Source organism: Hesperophylax consimilis, chromosome 6 (genome assembly GCF_061612785.1).
Source record: "Hesperophylax consimilis isolate HC1 chromosome 6, BYU_Hcon_1.0, whole genome shotgun sequence".
Lineage (NCBI taxonomy): Eukaryota > Metazoa > Arthropoda > Insecta > Trichoptera > Limnephilidae > Hesperophylax > Hesperophylax consimilis.
In genome coordinates this window covers 1,048,442-1,070,614 of record NC_142841.1, presented here as the reverse complement: position 1 = coordinate 1,070,614, position 22,173 = coordinate 1,048,442, and the positions used below count along the sequence as shown (strand labels likewise).

General features: G+C 36.2%; 1 protein-coding gene across 1 annotated transcript in view; it reads left to right on the top strand.

The window, feature by feature from the left end:
* LOC149422819 (uncharacterized) overlaps window positions 1-22,173 on the top strand; it is a 770,637-nt gene that overhangs the window by 429,279 nt on the left and 319,185 nt on the right. The gene's annotated exons all lie outside the window — the stretch shown is intronic.

Sequence of the window (22,173 nt, the reverse complement as noted above, 5' to 3'; positions counted from 1 at the left end):
CGCGCTATCGTAACGCGCGTGAACTCGCCTTTACGTGTTGGCGGGAAATGCTAAATTTAAATTTTCCGCCTAACGATCCTTTTGAATTTCGTCGCGTGTTCGATGTATTTAATGAGGATTTAACAATTTTAAAAGAATTGGATCTCCCAATAGATAATTGGGACTTCGTGCTTTGTTATTTAATTCTGTCGAAATTAGATTCACCTACAAGATGCGCATTCGAACAACTGCAGTCTCCTACCGACCTGCCTTCATATTTGAAACTCAAAGAGTTTCTTTATAACAAATGCGAAGCTCTTGTACGAGACTTACATTTTTCGACTCGCGATAGCAGTACTATTGACAAACCTCTTGCACGGAACTTTAATCAGGCTGCCAAAAAACGCACTTCAGCGCTTCTTTGCGATCTTAAGAAAGGACAGCCTAAAACAAATAGGTCCTCGAACTCCACCACTTATCTGAAATGCTCCTGTTGCGGGGAAGACCACTCCATTTCCAAGTGCAAGGTATTTGCACTCAAGTCAGTTCAGGATCGCCTACAGTTTGTTCAATCACACCGTTGGTGTTTCAATTGTCTTCATTCTTCTCATTATCTTAAAGATTGTAAATCTTTGTTTACATGTCAAAAATGTCAGCAAAAACATCATACTTTGCTCCATCGAGACGAAAACGCTTCTTTGGAAGATCAGTATCAACACTCCACGGCGTCTACGGACCAGGAGCCTTCTTCCGACTCTAAAATTCAGGTCCTCACCAACTTAGGAGACAAGTCCATAGTACTATTGTCAACCGCCAATGTTGGCATTCGCGATTCATCCGGCCGTTTCCAAACCTTTCGCGCATTGATCGATTCGGGCAGTCAAGCTCACTTCATCACCGATCGTGCTGCGGAGCTCGTAGGCATCCCTCGTCAAGCCAGTTCTCAGAGAGTTAGCGGCTTAGGCCAATCTTCCGCAACCACGTCAGGAGTCATTCAATTAGAGATCGGTGTTAAGGGACGGGTTCTCTTCAACATCAAGGCACTTACGCTGCCAAGTATCTGTGGCAACATGCCAACTGTTCGTCTAGATAAGTCATCGTGGCATCAGTTGAGAGACTTGCCTCTTGCCGATCCTGACTGTCACAAACCGGGACCGATTGATCTTCTTCTGGGTGCTGAGGTTTTCTCTTGTCTTCTGAGACCTGGTAATGTGAATGGTGGTCCACGTCAGCCATCAGCTTTCAATTCTGCATTTGGTTGGCTTCTTCTAGGTTCAATTGGTTCGGACACTGCTCACGAAACGAAATCTTTCATCGTTACTAACGAGGACCGGCTCCACGAAGAGGTCCAGCGACTGTGGGAGTTAGACACCATTCCCCAGTCTTCACACCTCACTCATGAGGAACAACTTTGTGAACAAATGTACTGCACTGACCACTCACGGGACGGATCTTCGGGAAGATACATCGTATCCTTGCCTTTCCGAGAAAGTGGAAGGGATATCTCTTTTCCAGGGTCGCGTGAGATCGCTTTACGTAGATTCCATTCACTCGAGCGCAAACTCATAGCAAATCCAACCTTACGTGAACAATATTCTGCTTTCATGACTGATTATTTACACAGTGGTCACATGACTCGTGTTCCTGGAAAAGATTTGCACAAGGGAAAGTATCACATACCTCATCATTGCATTCTTCGTCCAGGCGGCACTAGCATTTACTTAAGAGTCGTTTTCGACGCCTCAGCGACGGATGTTAACGGATCCTTGTTAAATGATACCTTGCTTATCGGTCAAAAGCTTCAAAAGAACCTGCTGGAGCTTTTGCTAAAATTCCGTATACCATCGGTAGTGTTTACTGCTGATGTACGACAAATGTATCGCCAAATATTGGTTCTAGAACCAGATCGCGCTTTCCAAAGAATATTTTGGCGTTTTCATTCGTCGGAACCCTTCCACGAGTACCAACTAAACACTGTAACCTATGGTGTCTCCTCCGCCCCATTTTTGGCCTGTCGTACTGTCAAACAGTTGACCAAAGATGAAGGTTATGATTTACCGCTAGCGCGTCGTGTGCTAACTTCGGATATTTACATAGATGACATCGTTACCGGTTGTAACAGCTTAGAACAAGCTCAACAAACGAAAACCGAAGTTATCGAGCTGTTTAAACGAGGTCAATTCGAATTGCGGAAGTGGGCTAGTAACAAACCAGAATTACTCGCCGATCTGCCTCCGGAATACTGCCTCAATGACTTGGTGTCCATGGATGTTGATAACTCTCACATTCTCAAGGTATTGGGATTAAAGTGGGAGCCACGACATGATACATTTTCATTCGAAGTCCTATGCCTCGATCGCGAGTGCACTAAACGCACTATCCTCAGTGAAGTCGCTCGGGTTTTTGACCCTCTCGTTTTTCTATGCCCTTTGACGTTTTTCGCCAAATCCCTAGTACCAAAGTTGTGGGTTCTAAAGGTTGGGTGGGATGACACCCCCCCTGTTAAAATTGTTCGTCAATGGGATCGTTATACTAAACAATTACCGCTCTTGAAGTCGTTCAAAATCCCTCGATGGGTGTCATTCCCTCACATGGAGTCGTGTCAACTTCATGGCTTCTCAGATAGTTCGGAACTTGGATATGGCGCGGTAGTTTACTTGCAAATCATGGATGTTAACGATAAAGTCCAAATATATTTGGTTTGCGCCAAGTCTCGAGTCACCCCCACAAAAAAGATTTCATTGCCTCGCCTTGAACTGTGTGCGGCAGTTCTTCTAGCAGATCTATTAAAATTCGTCAAAGATTTATACGTACCATTGCTTCAGATCTCCAATACCTTTGCGTGGTCGGATTCAACCATCGTGCTCGCCTGGTTACGTTCTCTTTCGTGTCGCTGGAAGACTTTCGTGGCTAACCGTGTCAGTCACATTCAAGATGCCCTCGAAGGGACTTCCTGGCATCACGTGTCATCTGGAGATAATCCAGCGGATGTCGCTTCTCGTGGTCAATCTCCAGCCGATCTGATCGATAACACGTTATGGTGGGCGGGGCCTTCGTGGCTGATCCAGTCATCCGATTCTTGGCCGTTGTTCGATGGCAATTTCGACGAAATTGAACTTCACTCTGAGGAACGAGTTCGATCTTTATTTGTCCAACAGGACGAAAATCTGGTGGACCTATTATTAGTTAAATTTTCTTCGATTCGGAAGATCCAACGCATTCTCGGTTACTGTCTTAGATTCATATACAACCTACAGAATAAAGAATCTCGTCGTTTGTATCTTCCATTAAACCGTGCCGAAATTCACACTTCACTTTTGACAGTAGTTAAACGCACTCATCATGTACATTTTAATAATGATATCACACGCTTGAAAGAGGGCAACCTTATGTCGAAACAAATGCGGAAGCTTAATCCCTTCATTGACGACCACGGTGTGCTCAGGGTGGGTGGCAGGTTATCTCAATCTGGGCTCGAATTCGAGTATAAACATCCTGCCCTATTTCCTCGCGAATCTAAGCTTACTTCTCTTGTGATAGACGCTCTACATCGAGAACATTGTCATCCAGGCCCCGACGGCGTTGTTCGTATCGCTACGGTTCGTACATCGAATGGTTCTCTTCTCACGAGACCATTACCCAAATTGTGTCCATTGCCTAGTCAATGTGACTAATCATTTTCGCTTCCGCGGCGCATTCTTTCTTATCATTTTCATTATTATTATTAATATATATTTTTTTTCTTTTTCTTCTCTCTTTTCACTGTTTCTTCGTTCACGCAACGTTCCACAGCATTGCCCGTTTTGTTTCTAAATTTTATTTAAAATACACGTTGTTGTATTTTGGTGGGCGGAATGTTCCGTAACGCCAATTGCTTTTGACAGGCCGTGTACTAACCAATCGTATCGTCAGGATTTGAACTGTTTAGTTTAAGTTCGCACAAGTCAGCTAAAACGACGGAAAGCCGTGAGCCCAGCCAGTTGCACAAAAACGGTTCGACCTGTCAATTATCGATCCCCGGTTGTGTTATCGGAATAATCATAATACGTATTTATTATCGCAATTTAATCTAAAATAACGAGTGATAACGAACGACAGTTCAGTTCCAGTGCTGACAGATGAGGCTGATGCAGATTTCACCATCATTTCACCGGTAAGTTGCTTGTGAAGTAACGTTACGCATTGTGTTTCCGCATTCGCCTGTCAAAAACCGTATAATTAATTGATTTGTTATCTGTGTGGAATAGCCCTTGAGTCGGCTATTCCAACCCCTGTTCGTTTTTAACACTTGTTTATTTTCGAATTTTAAACTCCGAGTTTTGTTTATTACATAATAGTGCTTGACTTAACTTTGTGTTTTTTCATCTCAATGCGTTATTTGTATTATATTCGAGTGTTATTTATTTCCACGTTGATTTGTTTTTATTTTGTGTCCTCGGCTGTGATCCGATGGTTTTTTGTCCGTCTGTGTTATTTATGACTTAAACATTCTCTGCCTTTTAGATCTGGAATAAACAATAATTGTTTACAGTTATTCTAATATCAATGGTATAAAATATGCCATATACTTCACGATATCCGATGCAATGTTTATTTTAGATTTGTCCCAGCTATCTTATTCTTGTGTTATAGTTAATCCGATTTCGATGTTTGTTTATCCTTTGGCTTCGTTGTTTATGAACATTTTAGATGTTTTTTGTCGTCACAATGAATTCAATGTTTTCCGGGTCTGTCTGTTTATTCTATTTTGCCTTTGAAGTACGATGTCTCTGTTATCATTTTTGACGATAGGTACCATTTCTTTTGCTGTTAATGTGAATTAATAAGGTTTATGAAATCCATTTTTTTTCTCAACAACAGTAATGAACTCAAGCCAGCTTTTATATCTATCTCTCCTGGTTTGCGGCATCAGATGTAATGATCTGACCTTTCTACTTCAAACTTCTCCTTCTTCTCTTCTCTCTACGATAGATTTTCCTTTAAGTCCCATAGGTAACTTTTCCATAAGGCTTTGGTTATGTATATATCCGGGGTAGGAAGGTCCTCCCTGCCGTCTTTCAATCCCTTGCCTCTCTCTTTATTACACACCCCTTCAAGTGTGTACATCCTAGTTTGTCTACGTGACGTACGACCTTGAACGTACTCATTTCACGTGACGGTTCAGTATAAAAAGGCTTCACCGAACGTTGTGTTGGGTTTTTGTTTCTCGGTTTAGAAACCTAGTTATCTATATATGTGTGGTATCCCTTGGTTCTTTTGAGATAGAGTGAGTTGAATTCATTACTGCTGTGTTTTAAAACCATTTTATAAACCTTATCTTCTAAGTCGCCTGCTCTCCCCCCCACTAGCTACTCGATTCTACCTATCGTAGGGTAATGTGAATATAATAAAGTGTTAGATTTTATATATGTGATATACATACGATAAGTTTATGGTGTTAGTTGTCGGCGCCATCCATGTATATTTTTTGGGAGGGGAAGGAGAGGAAAGGAAATGAATTTTTTTCAAGCTAAGATTGACTCCTCCTCTTACCAAACAAAACTGATGGATGATAATTTGAGCAAGGCGATCGATATCTGCGTGTCTGGATATCACAACCGGCCGGGTCTCCCCTTGTTCCAAATCGGCAACCTTCACGCCAGAATAAAGAAAACCAGGTCTCATCACCAATTTCAGAATTGCCCCAATCTCAAACACCTCCAGGAAATCTACTTTACTGAGTGTAGAAGGGGAAAGCCATGACATCCCTTGTCACGAATCTAGTCGCGAAAATGTGACACGTAAGGTCCTAAGTTACGAGCCACCTCTAGAAAACATTGTAACTCCCACGCTGTCGGGGATTTACATCCCTTTCTAGGTCAATACATAGTTAACACACGACGATCTTGTCGACATTTTGCCCGCTTATTAACGATAGGTTGTGTGCCTACCCATTCAGCCAATTATCATGTGAGATATATGTAAGGTCTACTCGATATGCCAAATTTGGGATGAGGACTGTCTGTATTTTAATATTTGGTTCCAGTATTTATTTTATGAGGTTACTAGCATCCTCGTGTATTAGGTATGGGTAACTCCTACTGAATACCTATCCTCTCAGGTAAGGTATAAACGGATAATTGGTTTGATTTTTTGCATTTAATTTAAAGAGGCTGCCTACCTCTCGAAAGGTACCTGTTGAGAAAAGTTGTTCGGTTGGTAGTTTTATTTCGGAGATTACCATCTCCCTCTTCCGACTTTAGATTTTTTTTTGTGCATCCCAATTCGTAACTTAGAAAGTCAAACAATGGATGAAAAGTATTAAATTAGAAGGTCAAATAACGGAAGGAAAGTTTTCATTTTGTTCCGTCTGGTTGCATCCGATCGCTTTCAATTTGGGACGGCATACGCTAGCAAAACTTCCCCTTTGACTGACTGTACACCGCGCCTCTCGGCCTATATATGAAAAGGTCATTGGCCTGTCTCCCACTCACAGCTGATTGACAATGCGTCTAGCGTATTCCTTCTTATGGGAAGATTATTTGGGTTGCAGGCGTTGCAAACTCGGTTCCTGTACCTCGGTTGTATCCTATTATTAAAAGGGTCCTCTGAAATTTAATAAATAATATAAAAAAACTCACCCTGTTAGTCACCTCCAAATCCTCGTGTGAAACTTACCTGGTTACACTATATAGCTAAATCACTTTAATTTTCGACCTCCTCCCTACGCTTATAAAAGGGTAATTAAATATTCCTGTAAATAAAATTGTACCTCCCTAATCTGTTAGGATTCGAACCCACAGTTAATAATCTATTTGATTCTCTGGTTTTCGGTCTCCGTGGATAGAATGCCATCTCGCCAAATCAATAACTTAACCCGATTAAACACTTCCTGCCTTTAAGTACATTCACTCTGCTTTAAAAACGCAATCATTATTTTTATTATTTTCATGTTTTTAAGACAAGCAATCTAGTTCGAACTGTATACGAAATCACGTTTAAATCAACACAACTTTATAACACAATCGCGATTGCACAACACCTGGCGCCCCTGAGGTGGGTTTTTACAAAACGGCGCTCTACAAATTATCCAATTATTATTATTGTCATTATTATTAATTGTTTTCTCACTGAGTCGAACCACTTTCACTTCACACAAGCACCGGATCAATAATATTTCACTTTAATTCAATATACAACAAAGCTTTCTAACACTATTTGAATTCACTAATCAACTGCAATTTCACACAACACTTCTGATTTGAATTCATTTCTTGGAGCTCCCAACGTACCCACGTTCAAGAACTGACTGCCCGTCCCTGCGCCCTGTCCCGTGTGAATGTGTTTACTCCAGGCCTGTCTGTCCATAAATCTCCCGTCGTTGTCTAAACAAAATTTTTTTTGAGCACGTTCGTTTCGTTTATTTTATGTGAGTGTCCAAAACATCACAGTGTTTCAGGCTAATAATTATTGCTTATAAAATAATTAAGATGACCTCTTCGAAGATTCTTGCAATTATTGTCTCAAGAGATATGGGTCTGTAATTAACAGATGATGTCAGGTTTAACTGGCGGCTTTTTGGGATCGGTATTATTATTGTTTTGGGCAGCTCTTTCGGAATGTGTCCGAGGCCGATCATGGCAGTGAAGAGAGAGGCAAGCAGTATTGTTAAGTACTCCCTCGCATGCTTTACATGTTCTATGACCAGTCCATCGTGACCTGCAGATTTACCTCCTGCCATGTTGCGTATTACTCGCTGGATCATCTCAGGTAATATGACGATAGACGGCTGTTTTTCTGGTTGATGCGTTGTTGTTTCAATCTCTTTAACCATTATTTGCGGTTGATCTGGTGCGGAGCAAAATGTATTTCTGAAAACTTCAGCAATATCTTTATTTACAGATTTTCCAATAATCTGGCTCGGTGCGGTATATTTCGCTTTCAATACGGCATTGGTTTTATTCCAGAAAGATGAACAATTCTTGCATTCAAAGCTGTTCGCTATTTTGTCCATTTTGTTCTGTTCAAAGTTTCTTTGACAATTCTTATATTCTTTCTCAAAAAGCAATCTGGTTTCTTTTCTAGCTTCCATGATGGGACCTTCAGTAGGTCGTCCATTCTGCAGCCAATTTATATGTGCATTTCTAGACGTTTCATAATATAAGGCAACCTGCTCATTCCAACCCGCTGTAACTTTCCATTTTCTCCCATTTTTTGGCCTTCTCCCTATGTTAAACGCAAATATTGCTGAGTATTATTATCCATAAATTATCTGAAGTTGACCTATTGCAAATTGGGCATACATGGAGTAGGACTGCACTTCTACATGATTTTTGGGCCGCTATCGACACGGTTCCTCTACTTTTGTGTGACTTGCGGTATATTTGGGAAACCCATTAGATCTTAGAGTGGTGTGCATTGGTCTATGATCAGACCAGTCGGACTTGTAGTCAATACATATATTTTCTATTGTATTGAGTACTGCCTGAGTCACAAGACAGTGGTCGAGCCACTTAGTGGTATTATGTGCATCGCTTACGTATGTGTAGGAGTCGAGCGGGAGTATGTCAACATCCGCAATTTGTAGGTTATATTCGGAGCAGAATGATTTAAGCTCACGCCCAAATGGCGAATTCATGTCGGCATTAAAGTCTCCCAGAATAATACAATGAGGGTTGTCTCTTTCCTCAATTTTCGTGTGTATTTTCGATAGACAATACATTATTAAATTTTGACTAAAATCATCACAAAATAGATTAAAATAATCATTAAATGTACATAATTGGTAAAAATAAGTACACAAAAAAAATATAATTTAATATTGAAATTGTAGGAGGAAGGAAACATGTGCATATTTTTCATATCATATTTCTGAATAGTTAAGTATAGTACAAACTAACTATCACACAGCTGTCTTGGCATATTTCTTGTTTCATTCGCATTCATACATTTAATTCATTTGCTCGTACCAGACAATCACATCCCCTTCCCCTCCCCGCTTTCAGCAGCCTAAAATTTTACTCCAAATTAGGGATGTCATAGTCATACTGGCTCTGAGCAGTTGGGACTTCCTGTATGATAATCACATTTGATAAATCATCACCCATTGAAATACCAGTAAAACAGACACCACATTCTTTACTTTAATGGTCTAATTACAGGTATTCTTATCAAACGAACTAAGAGCAACTTTCATTGAAATACTGGTAAAACAGATGATGAAATCGCACATATCCTCTTTGATTCAACAGGGTCAATTGTCGATAGATGAGTTTCTCTTTAAAATAAATACCGGTAACATCGACAAAGGATGCTGGCATGCTGTAACCCAATCACTGACAATAGTTTCGCAAAGCATCTTCCATAGAAATACCAGTAAATCATTCATTGCTCCAATAGGCTCACACTCCGATCTCCGAGGCGCTTATTGCTCAGAGCAGCACCTTCCCTTGAAATACAGACAAAACAGACGGTGCGGATAGTCCGGAGTGCACTCTAGCCACATGCTTCTTTAAGTTGGAGGTGTGGTTGAAACGGTAGCCGCACTGATCGCAGCAGCAGATCCGCTCGTTGGTGTGTGTTCGTTTGTGCACTTTGAGCGAATTAATGAAGTTCGTTCTAAATTCGCCGGCGTGCATTATGTAGCTGAAATGAGTAGGGGGAAGAATATGATTGGAAAAGCAATCAGTGCGCATCTCAAAACTTCATAACAGACCATTGTTATTTTCATATACATTTTTGAAATTTTTACATTTGACGAAAAATCAAAAAAAAAATTCAACATTCCGAAACACTGACTTTAGTTGTAGGATGCCATTTACTAATACTAAAAAAGACCTTAAATTTATCATCGGGTACTGAAAGAACTCATTTAAGTTTCCAAATACATTTAGCCAATAGTGTCTTAAATATTGGTGGCATTTTTCGTAATTCTTTTCCTTTAAGAAACCATTTCCATTTAATAGCGATTTGAGCGCCCTTTTAATTTGTACTAAATAAGGAACTCGGAAGGCTTTTATAGGAAAAAGGCGGTAGAATCTTATTAGCAAAATGAAATAAAGGCTTTTGTCGACGCCTTCGTGGAAGGTCAAATTTTTATTGCTTCCACCCTTATATAATACGTACTAGAATCGCTACATAAACTGGAAGAAATATCTCATTAAATTGATTAACTTATTGACACAAAATATCAACGTGTAATGGCCGAGTCGTTACGCCACCAGCACAGAAAACTACAATTATTACTACTATTTCTGTGAACAGAAGACATCGCGTCCTAAAATGTTTGTTTTATTTTTTTACTATTAAAATAATCGTACAATATGTCCGAAGAATTCTCATATCCCAATGTCTTTCTAATTCTTTAATAATATTTAATATTGAATATTCCATTTTGAGGGCTCGCAGTAGAAATCGAGTTGCGAACTAGTAATATCCAACACAACCACCACCTTGAACAGGAAACAGATCACATAGACGGATAACAAATTTAGGGACAGGTCGACCAAATGGTCGACTTAAAACAGGACTTCGCCACGTTGAGTCATCATAGAATATTAAGAATCGATAAACAGTAACGCACGATTTAAAAATAATCACTGTTGAAAAAGATAAAGCACGATTTAACAAAAAATAATTTATGTGTACAGAATGATCGAAAATCTCTCAAATACCCGCTATGAAAACGTAACTTAACTTCATGAAGTTAGTAACTGGTACTTAGGTATTCTTACATAAGGACGAAGCGATCATATATCCTGAAGCGATCAGCTCAGGTGGGGCTTCATTAAAACAGAGTTAAGTTATCTCTTGTGGGACAATCAAGAGTTAAAATTGATGACTTTTGCCAATTTTAATTCTTTGTACACATTGCACTCACTTTATTATAAATATTATAGAAATTTCAGCGCTCATTTGTTGAGATCCTAAATTTGTTCGAAGTATTTTTTTTCCGTTTCATTAAATTCAATTTATTTTTCTAAAATGATATTTACCACCTGGCACGGTCGTGATGGTGGGGTTTCAATGGCACGGTCGTGATGGTGGGGTCTCAATCACACGGTCGTGATGGTGGGGTCTCAATGGCACGGTCGTGAGGGTGAGGTCTCAATCACACGGTCGTGAGGGTGGGGTCTCAATGATACGGTCGTGAGGGTGGGGTCTCAATAGCTCGACTGCTGAACGATATGCTGTGTGTGTGTATTTCCTCTATATATATTAGGTCCAGGTTCACTGAACCCCTAAAAAATCGGAAAAAACATATGTTAAGATGATATAATCTATACATGTCTAATTTTTCACTTAACTTCTTTCACTCTGTTACCTTTCACTTTAAAACTTTTCAATTTAAACCTTAATTTGAAAATTTTTACTATATGTATATTTTATAACGTTACCAAATAATATGCACAAGTAGTTATAATATATAAGTTGTCCTCTCCTAAGCACAAGCATCTGCTTTACCGGGATAGTGTATGTAATATTATATAAACCAACATATTATGTGGCTATAAACTTATATATTTATTTGAAATTAAATAATTAATTTAGAGACGGAACATTTAAATTTACCAATTAAAACCACCTCTTCTGTACAATTTTCTTTCCGCGCCCCACAATTTACCCACCTCAAAATATTCCTCAATATTCACCTGCTTTAGAAAGGTGTCTAGTATGACAATAATAATATTTATATAATTTAGGATTTTGATTTCAAATTAAGTACCACAGACTGAGATTTAGATTAAGATTATTCAACAATCAACTTAAATACTGGAATGAATGAATAAGCCGTTTTTATAATTATCTTTTTAAACTATCTCCGTATTTCGTTCGCTCTTCCATTAGGAAAATAAATACTCGCAGGAGCTTCCGTCCACGTAATTACAGCAGATTATTTCAATTCGCTTCGGAGAAACTTTTTCGAAACGCTTTTAAAGAAGATTTTTCCAAAGATAGATGGAAAATTAATAAGGAGTGATTTTCTTTGTCTGTGACGTCATCAGACTTTAGACTGCTTCTCGGAAGTTAGATTATCGCAGGAAGATATCGTAATGCCCAATTATATGATTCCGTCTGCCTTTTATTCAACTTCCTTCCCTCTCATAGCGTTTCTCCTCCTTTTTATATTCCACACAGTATTTATGTTTCCCTGTGACTTATTTTAGCCTCACGCGGAAATGATATGTTTTCATTAGTAGGTTCGCTTTCGATCTGTGGACAGTAATATTTCAAAACGTGTGAAGCTTTTAGCTAGTTTATTTTGCTAATGACGACAGGCTTAATATTACTCGGCAAGCTGAAATCTTTCTTTTTTTTTTTTTTTTAATGTATATTTTATTTAGTTATAAGAGTTTACATCTTATACCTAATATATTATTTTCTATGACTACTACAATATTATTTACTTCTTACATACTAAAATTTAGATTTAACAACATTGAGACATAATCCACGAAAAACTGCAAGACTTTTAGCTTCCTTAACAATTACCGGGAGTTCATTGAACATTTTAAAACCTTTATAATAAATATTGTTTTGTGTTTCTGATAAGTGTGTTTTAGGAAGCCTAAAATCGTTGCAGTTTCTCGTAGGATATAAATGAACTGCACTATTAATTTTAACATTCTTTGACATATAGTCAGGTAACATTTTATTTTTTAGCTTATAAATAAACACTAAGGTATTATAAACTAATCGTTGCCACACACTTAAAATATTGAGTTGACGTTGCATGGTTTTAATTCTGGTGTACCTGCTACAACACAGTATTGACCTCATGCCTCTGTTCTGGATTACTTCCATTCTCTTAATTTGGGTTTTGTTACTTAGAAATATTACACTTGTACAATAATTTAGATGGGATGCTACAGTGGTATTGTAGACCAATATCCTTGTTTTAATGTCCAATTTTCCTTTTATCCTACTTAAGAAATTAACCTTTTTCGCCATTTTTTTATTTAAAATTTCAAAGTTAGTGTTAAATTTTAACTTGTTATCTATTATGATTCCCAGGTATTTAATTTCTTTTACTTCTTCCATATTTTGATTGTCTATATTTAGGACAGTATGTACGTTTAGTTTTTTCCCTAATACCATAAATTTACTTTTAGTTACATTTAATTTCAATTTATTTATGTTTAACCACTTAGATAATTCATTAAGTTCATTTTGTATTTTTGACAACGCATCTTCAATATTATTTGCTATAATATATAAAAGTGTGTCATCTGCAAAAAGTTTGATGGAACAGTACTTTAAGCACTTCACTATATCATTAATATATAAAATAAATAGGAGCGGTCCCAAAACAGATCCTTGAGGAACTCCAATGTTGATTTCTTGTTCTTCAGAGATAGTATCTCCAATTTTGGTTTTTTGTTTTCTATTTTTTAAGTAATCAATAAACCACTGCAATTCGTTAGCACGGATTCCTATGTCCTTCAATTTCATTATTAGTCTTTCTCTGTCTATCGTTTCAAAAGCACGTCTAAAATCCAAGAACACTGCTATTGTGATTTTCTTCTGATCCATAGCTGTTTTCCATTCATTTATCACATAATTTATTGCTGTTTCACAGGAATATTTATTTCTAAACCCAGATTGTTCTTTTACTAGGATGTTATTTTTTTCTATAAATTTACTCATCTGTTCTTTCACAATGCATTCTAGTAATTGTTCATATTTAGGCAATCCATTTATTGGTCTGAAGTCTTCGAAATTTTTAGCATTTATTATTTTGGGCACTGGTGTTATTATGGAGGTTTTCCATGACTGCGGAAAAATTCCCTTAGTCAGAGATTCATTTATTAGTGCAACTAATCTGTCTCCTATAGCTGGCAGTGCATCTTTGATTATGCTTATAGTAATTCCATCCGGCGATGATTTTGGTTTCATTGTTTTAATTATTTTCATTAAATACTCATTGTCAATTTTATTAAACCTGAAAATATTTTTATTCTCTCTTTTTTCCGATGATTGAGAAGAGGTATCTGCGACTAATGGAATACTCTTATTTATGTTTTCGACACTAAGTACAAAATTTGTGTTAAATTTTTGGGCTATTTTAAGTTTATCATCTTCAACTCCATCTGGAAACCGAACTTCCTTAATATTTTCCCTCTGTTTGCCGCTTATAATTTCTTTAAGTGTAGTCCACATTTTTCTTGAGTCACTTTGAGAGGTAATTATTTTTTGCCTGATATACGAATTTTTGGTATGTTTTATTTCTGTACTGTACATGTTTCTAAGTTTCTTATAAGTTTCCCATCTTTCTTCAGTGAATTGTATTTTACAGGCTTTATAGGCTGTATCCCTTTGTTTTTGTAGAATATGTAAGGATTTCGTATACCATTTATTTGTATCTTTTAATATAATATTAGTTAAAGGCATTAGCTCATTTACTACTGTTTTCAGATGTCCTACTAGTTCATCGGCTTTTCCGTCTAAATTTCCTTGGGTATCGCAGATCCATTTTTTGTTTTGTAATGCTGTACACAATGTATCCTTATTATAGTTATTTTTTTTCTATACGTTATATTTCGTATTCCCTGTGGCTTCGGACTTGTGGTCGTTTCAAATATTGTTAATATATTTTCGTGGTCAGATATTTTTGGAGTATCCATAACATTAACATTCAAGTAAAAATGATTTGTTATGACTAAATCAATAATGCTTGCTGATGTATTTGAGATTCTAGTTGTTTTGGTCACAAGTTGTTTCATTCCTAGATAATTCACTAAACTCTGAAGTCTATTACTGTAGGTATTCTTGACTTTCATGTCAATGTTAAAGTCACCGGTTACATAAAACATATCTTGATTTTTCATGTTTTTACTACACCAACTTTCGAAAAAATCTAAGAATTTTGAATGGCTTTGGTTTGGTGAGTGGTATAATACAGCGTATGTTCCTTTAATAAAGTTTTTTCTTATTTGTACTGCCAGTATCCATGTATTTTTTTCATCAAACACTTCATTTGATATTATTTTAAAAGATATACCATTTTTAATAATCATTAGAACTCCTCCCGTATGCCGACTAAATGAATTGCATCTTACAGTTGAATACCCAATAAATGATACTTCAGAATCGTAAATATCACTGGTTATACATGTTTCACTTAACATTAAAATTTCTGGTTTCATTTCTTGTAATAAAACTTCAATTTCATTTACGTGGGCCAAAAGACTTGAAATATTTAAATAGTATACGTTTGTCTTTTTTTTTATCCTAAAAAATCAAATTTTCTCTTCTCCGATTCTATGTTTCTTTTGTAAATAGGACACTCTTTGCTCCATGCATGGTGATTATCATTCAAATTTAATGAAAGTTTTTCATTTGTCAGTTTGCAATTTACACATTTGATTTTTTCACTATTTTCCTGACAGTCTGACGTATCATGTTCATTTGAGCATCTTCCGCATGATTTTTTATTTTTACAAACGCCTGCTTTATGTCTGTATCCGTTGCAATTGAAACATCTCAAAACTGAGAGATGATCGAAGACAGCACATCTATTCCATCCAATATATATCTGAAGGCATATTTGTCATAATGTTTTATATGCACTACTTTTAAAATTTTCATTACTGTTACAACTGTCATAGCTCTTGTAACCTCTTAGATTTTTTACACTTCTACTACGGTTAAAACTATTATAACGGTCACTATATTCTGGACTCTGACGAGTGTCGCCACCCTAATCACTAATCACTAATCACTAATCAGTATTACAGTCAAACACGAGGCTAAAGCTATCACAATTATTGTCACCAGATATACGATCACCGTTACGACTACGTCACCTGATGCAACTATCGCAAGAGTCATTAAACTTTTACGAATGCCAAGAAAAAATTGAATGGCTCTTATGCTGAAAAAAAGATAACCTATTTAATGTTATATTGGAAGATAGACTTTATATTGCTCAAGTGCAAAATTTACAAGAATTTTTTTTTTTTTTTTTTTTTAAATAAATTTAAAATAAATCAAATTTAATAATGTTATAATAATTATTAAGTTCTGTAAGTATTTCTGTTATTTTTACAGTTTTTTAATGTGACAGCTGTTTCGGCTTTTGAGGCCATTATCAAACTGCCTCAAAAGCCGAAACAGCTGTCACATTAAAAAACTGTAAAAATAACAGAAATACTTGCAGAACTTAATAATTATTATAACATTATTACATTTGATTTATTTTAAATTTATTTAAAAAAATTAAATGGAGTTCTACGAATTAAACACCAAAACAATAAATAAATAAGAAAAAAATACTTTTAAATTCCCAGAAGTACGAGTATTTCTTCTTCAGCGATATATCTTGTAGGTCCATTGATATTTCCAGGAAACATCTCCCGCCCGATTGGCTTATTCGAAGCCTGGGCTCACTTCCCAAAACCAACACGTATCCGCGTTTCAAAGCAAATATCCCACTGTCTCAAATTGCTCTCTTATTTATCCAGATAATAGTGTTTCTCCGGTCATCCGGAGTGTCTGGAGGCTGGGGCATGGACCATCCAATATATCCTCCTGCAGTTCGGCCCCCTACGGATGAACTGATTTATTTCGAAGGAATATGAACTATTTTCGGAAGGTTATATTCGTTCCAGATTAAATGTAGTTTATTCCACGATGTTATTCAACGATGAGTCCGGAATAATATCGTCGTGAGTTATGTAAAGTCATATTTTCTACTGAAATATGTAAATATCTCAGCACGAACCCCCTTTAAAATAAAGCAGTAAAATAGAAAAATCTTTTAAAATATTAACATTACCTGATATTGCGGTGACCATGATATATGTCAATTTTTTTTACAATATTTGAAATGGATTAGACCAAATAGCATGTTCTCCTAAATTTTTTCCAGCAGAAATGTTATTCAAAACATAAATTGTCATATCAATTGTGAGCTGTGATCATTGAATTCCCTTTCAAAACAAAAATATATTTTGGATCGTACTTAACACTGTTACATTATTTGTGTGAGCTGGTCTGCGCTAACGATTCATCAGAAACGCGCTTTGTGTGGTTTTTTTATCACAATGGATTACTAATATTACAAATCCTACTTATTCATGTAAGAAGTGTGATAGAAAATGCTTCTCTGGTGGAAAACTATTTGACAATAATAATAATAATATTTGGATGATTTGTATAACGCCCTCTTTGTGCAAAATCACCTCAAGGGCGCTGTGATCACAAGTGTAGTTATAAAAACATAGAATATTAAGTACATGTAATGACAAATGAAAATAATTCATCAAATAAATATTCGATAAAATGGATATATAGTATAATCATAAAATGATTGGATATTATGCTTTAGTCTAATAAAACAGCATCTGACTTCGGTGCTGTAAATTTAATTCAAAATATTATTATGATTTGGTTTATTATTGAAAAGAAAAGAGAATAAGTCCTCAGGCACTTTCCAAATCTCCTTAACTTTTTAGAAAGTCTGTTAGCCAAATTCGAGACTTGCCGAAAGAGAGGAGATATTATTTGGATTCCCTAAATTGTTCCCTTTGGCTGATAAGGTTGAATCTGTTATTTTCAAGAAACTGAGATATTGAACTTCGATGTTTGAATCACGACTAAATAATAAAAATTAACATTGATACTAAATGTTTATGTTTCATAAAATTCCATGCAAAAACATTAACATTTTTGTTATTGAAAATCAGCACAGTTCTTAAACGTAAAGATAATTCAATTGTAATACGTTCTGCACATTCACTTTTACATGAATATCTTTTTTTCTCAGTTTCGAGAAATTGGCTGATGAAACCTTGTGTCCCAAGGATTGATCTCGAATAACAACGCAAATGGAAAGCAAGTTGTTCAAAAAAATATTTTATATATGGCAAATAGAACTAAGTTTCCCGTAAAATTTGCAAACGAAACCTTATTATAAAAATAAAATTAAGTATATTTATATTTTTAATTAGAACAAAGTTCGATAATATTTGTGATTTTCACGGTCAAACGTAAGAAATGGGTTTATTTATTCATTTAAACGTCTATTAGGCTATTACATATTTGGGGATCTGGTGAGGAGGCACGCAATGAAAGATGTTGTGAAGGTCAGAGTGTTTTATCTAAGTCAGGATGCCGTATATGAGTTGACTTGAGGACCGATCATGAATACTCCGGATGCAGGCGGTGAAATGCTGGTCAAGTGCGGGTCATTGAGTCGACGCCGCTGCTGGTGACCGGACTCGTTGAATTATCAGGTACTGGTGAAGAGCGTGGGTCTTCCGGGTGCTCCAGTGCTGACAGGGAAGCCGGAAGGTGCGGTGGACCTGGTCGGCAGTTGTGCGGGAGATGGCTTAGACCGGCCGGTCTATGTGCGTGGATGTAGCGCTGGTCAGATGTGCTGGAACCAGGGCGCTGATCCGATGTAGGAGTTGGAGTCCATAGATGAACCGTGCAGAGCCGGGTGTTATCGCCCCGCGCGCAGCGGAAGGGCGCGGGTTGTCACTCGCGAAGTCTTGTAAATTGTTGAACGACTAATGACTGACTGACTGACAAGTTCCTTCATGCTGTCGCTTTTATAAGGTGAAGAAACTTCTCGAACATTTTGGTTGCTATGTAGATATTACCAAACAAAAATTAAAAAAATAAAAGAACATCCAAGAAGCTTGTTTGGAAGAAAATCGAAACTTCTAAAATGACGTTCAAATCAAGTAGTGGCGTACCACTACACATATATATATCATTTATACAATTGTTGCATAAAGAAGACAAGTACATAATAATTTGCTGGTAAATTGCTAATGAAACCTTGCTGTTCTAAAACATAAATAAAAAAGGTTTTAAATGAAACTTTGTTGCGCAATTATCTCACTTATATTTTAGATGGTGCTTTGAAGATAAAAAAGACGTAAGAATTTTCATGCGAAAAAGTCAATTTTGGCTAAAATGTCAGATGGAACCATGTATTAGAAGGGCACAAAAAATTGACTTGTCTTGAAAAATCTTACTGAAGACAGTGGATGTATTTGTATACATGATCTGGAGATACAGACTCTTAAGCACGTGCGTTGAAATGGAGTCAAAAATAGATCACCTCTCGGAACTTCCAAGTTTTATCGAAAGTTCTATCTTCCACGTAAAAAGGAATGCTTCAAATATAACAATATTTTCATTAGAGCTTTGTCAGTCTCCTGTTCATTTGTATAAATTCATTTAATTACGTTAGCAATTAGATATCATAGGTATTTAATGACTTTTTACCCTAGGTGAAAGCCCCAATGAAAACAGAAGTGTTAATAAACTAGGAATAGTAAACAGAGGATTCCTCGTGCAGCTTGCATCGTGTTGTGAAGTTTTTATTCGAATTACTGTTTACAACTTGCTGCTTGTTTGTACATAAACAAAAATTAACATCGCCGATGTCAAATAAAAATTATTTGTTTTTTACGGAAGTTCAAACGGCTTGAAATTCAAATGAGCAATATATTAAATTATGTGGATATATTGATTTATTTCAGACGCACTTTCTCTCAATGTTATCTGTGCTTAAGCTGGGGCTGAACCTGAAGTACGTTTATAATAAATGAAATATATTAAAGATCGTTTGACCGGCGTTTATGATGCTGCCTTCATTCAATTCCTGTCTCGCTAACTAGACGTGCATGGCCAGCTTTGTCCGTACTTTTCTTTTACATTATGTTATTTTTTATTTTCCTCTCTTTTCACCCTCTATTTGACTGCTATACAAAAAAGCACACATCTCTAAAATATAATGTTATCAACTTACAATAATTTCGAGTATAATATTGTTTTTTTTTTTGTAATAGTATTATTTAAGCATAGTTTGTGTTTATTGTAAAATTCTAACACCTATAGCGAAAAGTTCATAATAATGTCATTCTAGAATTATTATTATTAATGAAATATACATTGCATAAACGTGACAATTTGTTGTTGATTTTCCAACATCAACAATGCATAATACAATAATAGTATCGTTTCAACATTATCATCGCATTGAATTTCTAATATGCAATTTCCAAAATGTTATTATTGTGCCATAAGCATTATGTACTCTGTTGATTTCCTAACAATAATAATTATTCAATATTGCATAGCTCATTATGATTACATTGTTAATTGTTATCACTTTACTGTGTTGATTTCCAAGTCAGTTCTGCAAACCAACCAAATATGTGAATCATCAAATTGGTACGACGTAATCCATTAAAGCACATTTCGCTATGAAAATTATTCATTGTTCGTGTTTGGTATTCAGTTCATGAAATATTGTATATGGGAGAGTTAAGGCCGGGATATGAGCTTCTGATAATTTTCACCCGCAAACGAATGCGCGCTGTCACTTGGGGGGGACGCGTTAGTAATTACTCCACGGTGTAATGAACATAAATTACAAATTAATCTCTAAAACACAAACCGAACTCTAATTCTGCCGGCCCTGGTAATTGCCGTGCAATTTAATTGGCTCTTTAATGACGTCAGTGTCCGGTGGAGCGTTATTGGTTCAGAGATGGTTTTGTATTGCTTTGATTGCTTTATGTACGGAATTTGCCCATAGTATATTGCGTAGAGCCGAAGCTCTTTGGTTTTTCATATTGTTAAAATACATTTATTGTCTGATCTACTGGAATGTATATTCGATTTTGAATCATGAACACTTACCAGGGCAATGTTTAAAGTATCTCTTTTGGATGTTTGAGGATACTTAATAAAAAATAATATTTATTCTAAAATATGTGTTTAAGACAGGGACGCTCTTTAGGCGGTTTGGTAAGTTTAATTGACGAATACTTTTTTTTTGAATATGGAACAATACGAGAGGGCTCAGATGCATAAAATTACACCGACTAAATATAACTCAGAAGTGCACAATAAACACCACTTTAAAGGTCCCATAAGGACCTCGTTCAAAATACTTCAACGTTACAAGTAGCTTACGTATAGAAAAAAGATATGTCAAAAATGTTCTACTTTATCATCTCAAAAAAGACAACCACCTCACATAAGCATAAAACCAAATCAAAGAAATAAGACGTGCTACGTTTACAGGTAAAAACTACCTATGAACAAATATACTCCCTATAACTATAAATATACTGTAAAGTTACGTTATACAACATATTCCCAATTAGTTACTGAAAATACCCAAAAAATTGTTTGGTTTTCAATTTGTACAAATCCATTTATTCATTCTATTTTTATTTTATTGTGACAGCTGTTTCGGCGTTCAAGGCCACGTTAAGACGACTTGTTGTATTATTCTATTTACCTCCACCGGTTTCAATTTTATGGTGTATAAAATGATTTATTGTCGGTCAAAACGATTTACCGAAAAAGTAATTGTGACAATAAATTCTCTATTCTATGAGGTACTTTGAAACCTAACCTACCATAACGTAACCTAACCTAACCTAACCTAAAGTTACCACAGTAAAAATAGCCCGAAACGCCAAAACAGCTGTCATAATAACCACACCTTGAAGTTGAACATTAGAAGTTGCTGAAAAGCCTCTTTCCAAAAGCTTGTTCACAGGATCTTCTAGTGAGGACGACTGACTAAATATTCTATATCTTTTGTAATATTTATATCTCACATGTCTCAAGAATGTCAAAAATATTATAGAGCAATTATTAAAGTAGGTGGAAAGATATATCTAGTAAGTAAGCCCCGAAAATAAATGACACGTCTAAGAAAGTCAAATACTTGTGAAGGCTTATTTTTTACATAAAAATATAAACATATTGAGTACTTAGTGCTAGAAGAAGTAACATTTCATTTTCAGGCAAAATGTGACTTACGTTAAAGAGTGACATGAATTTCTTTTTTTCCAGACTATTTGTCCTTTTCCTGTAAGGCGTCAAAACATTACATATTGGAAAGTTTCTTTTTGTGAAGAATTCATTTCACTCAGTAAAGCTGTGAATTTAAAAGTCGTTCTATGAGGCGACGCGAACGACACGTTTATTTACATTCCCCGACATGTCAGGCCTGGGATTTGGAAGTCGTCCGAGAAAGTAAAATTAATACATCCCCAGGCTCTAAACAAATCATTTGTGGAATTCGGGAACTGTCCATAAAACTCTCGGCGAATGGTAAGGAGGTTACGATAACTATTTGTGGAACGCGCTGATCGCGTAATTCCACAAATAAGGCACCAAAGACAAATGTGCAATTAAAACTAATTACTCTATAGAGTTTGACGCAGCATACCAATG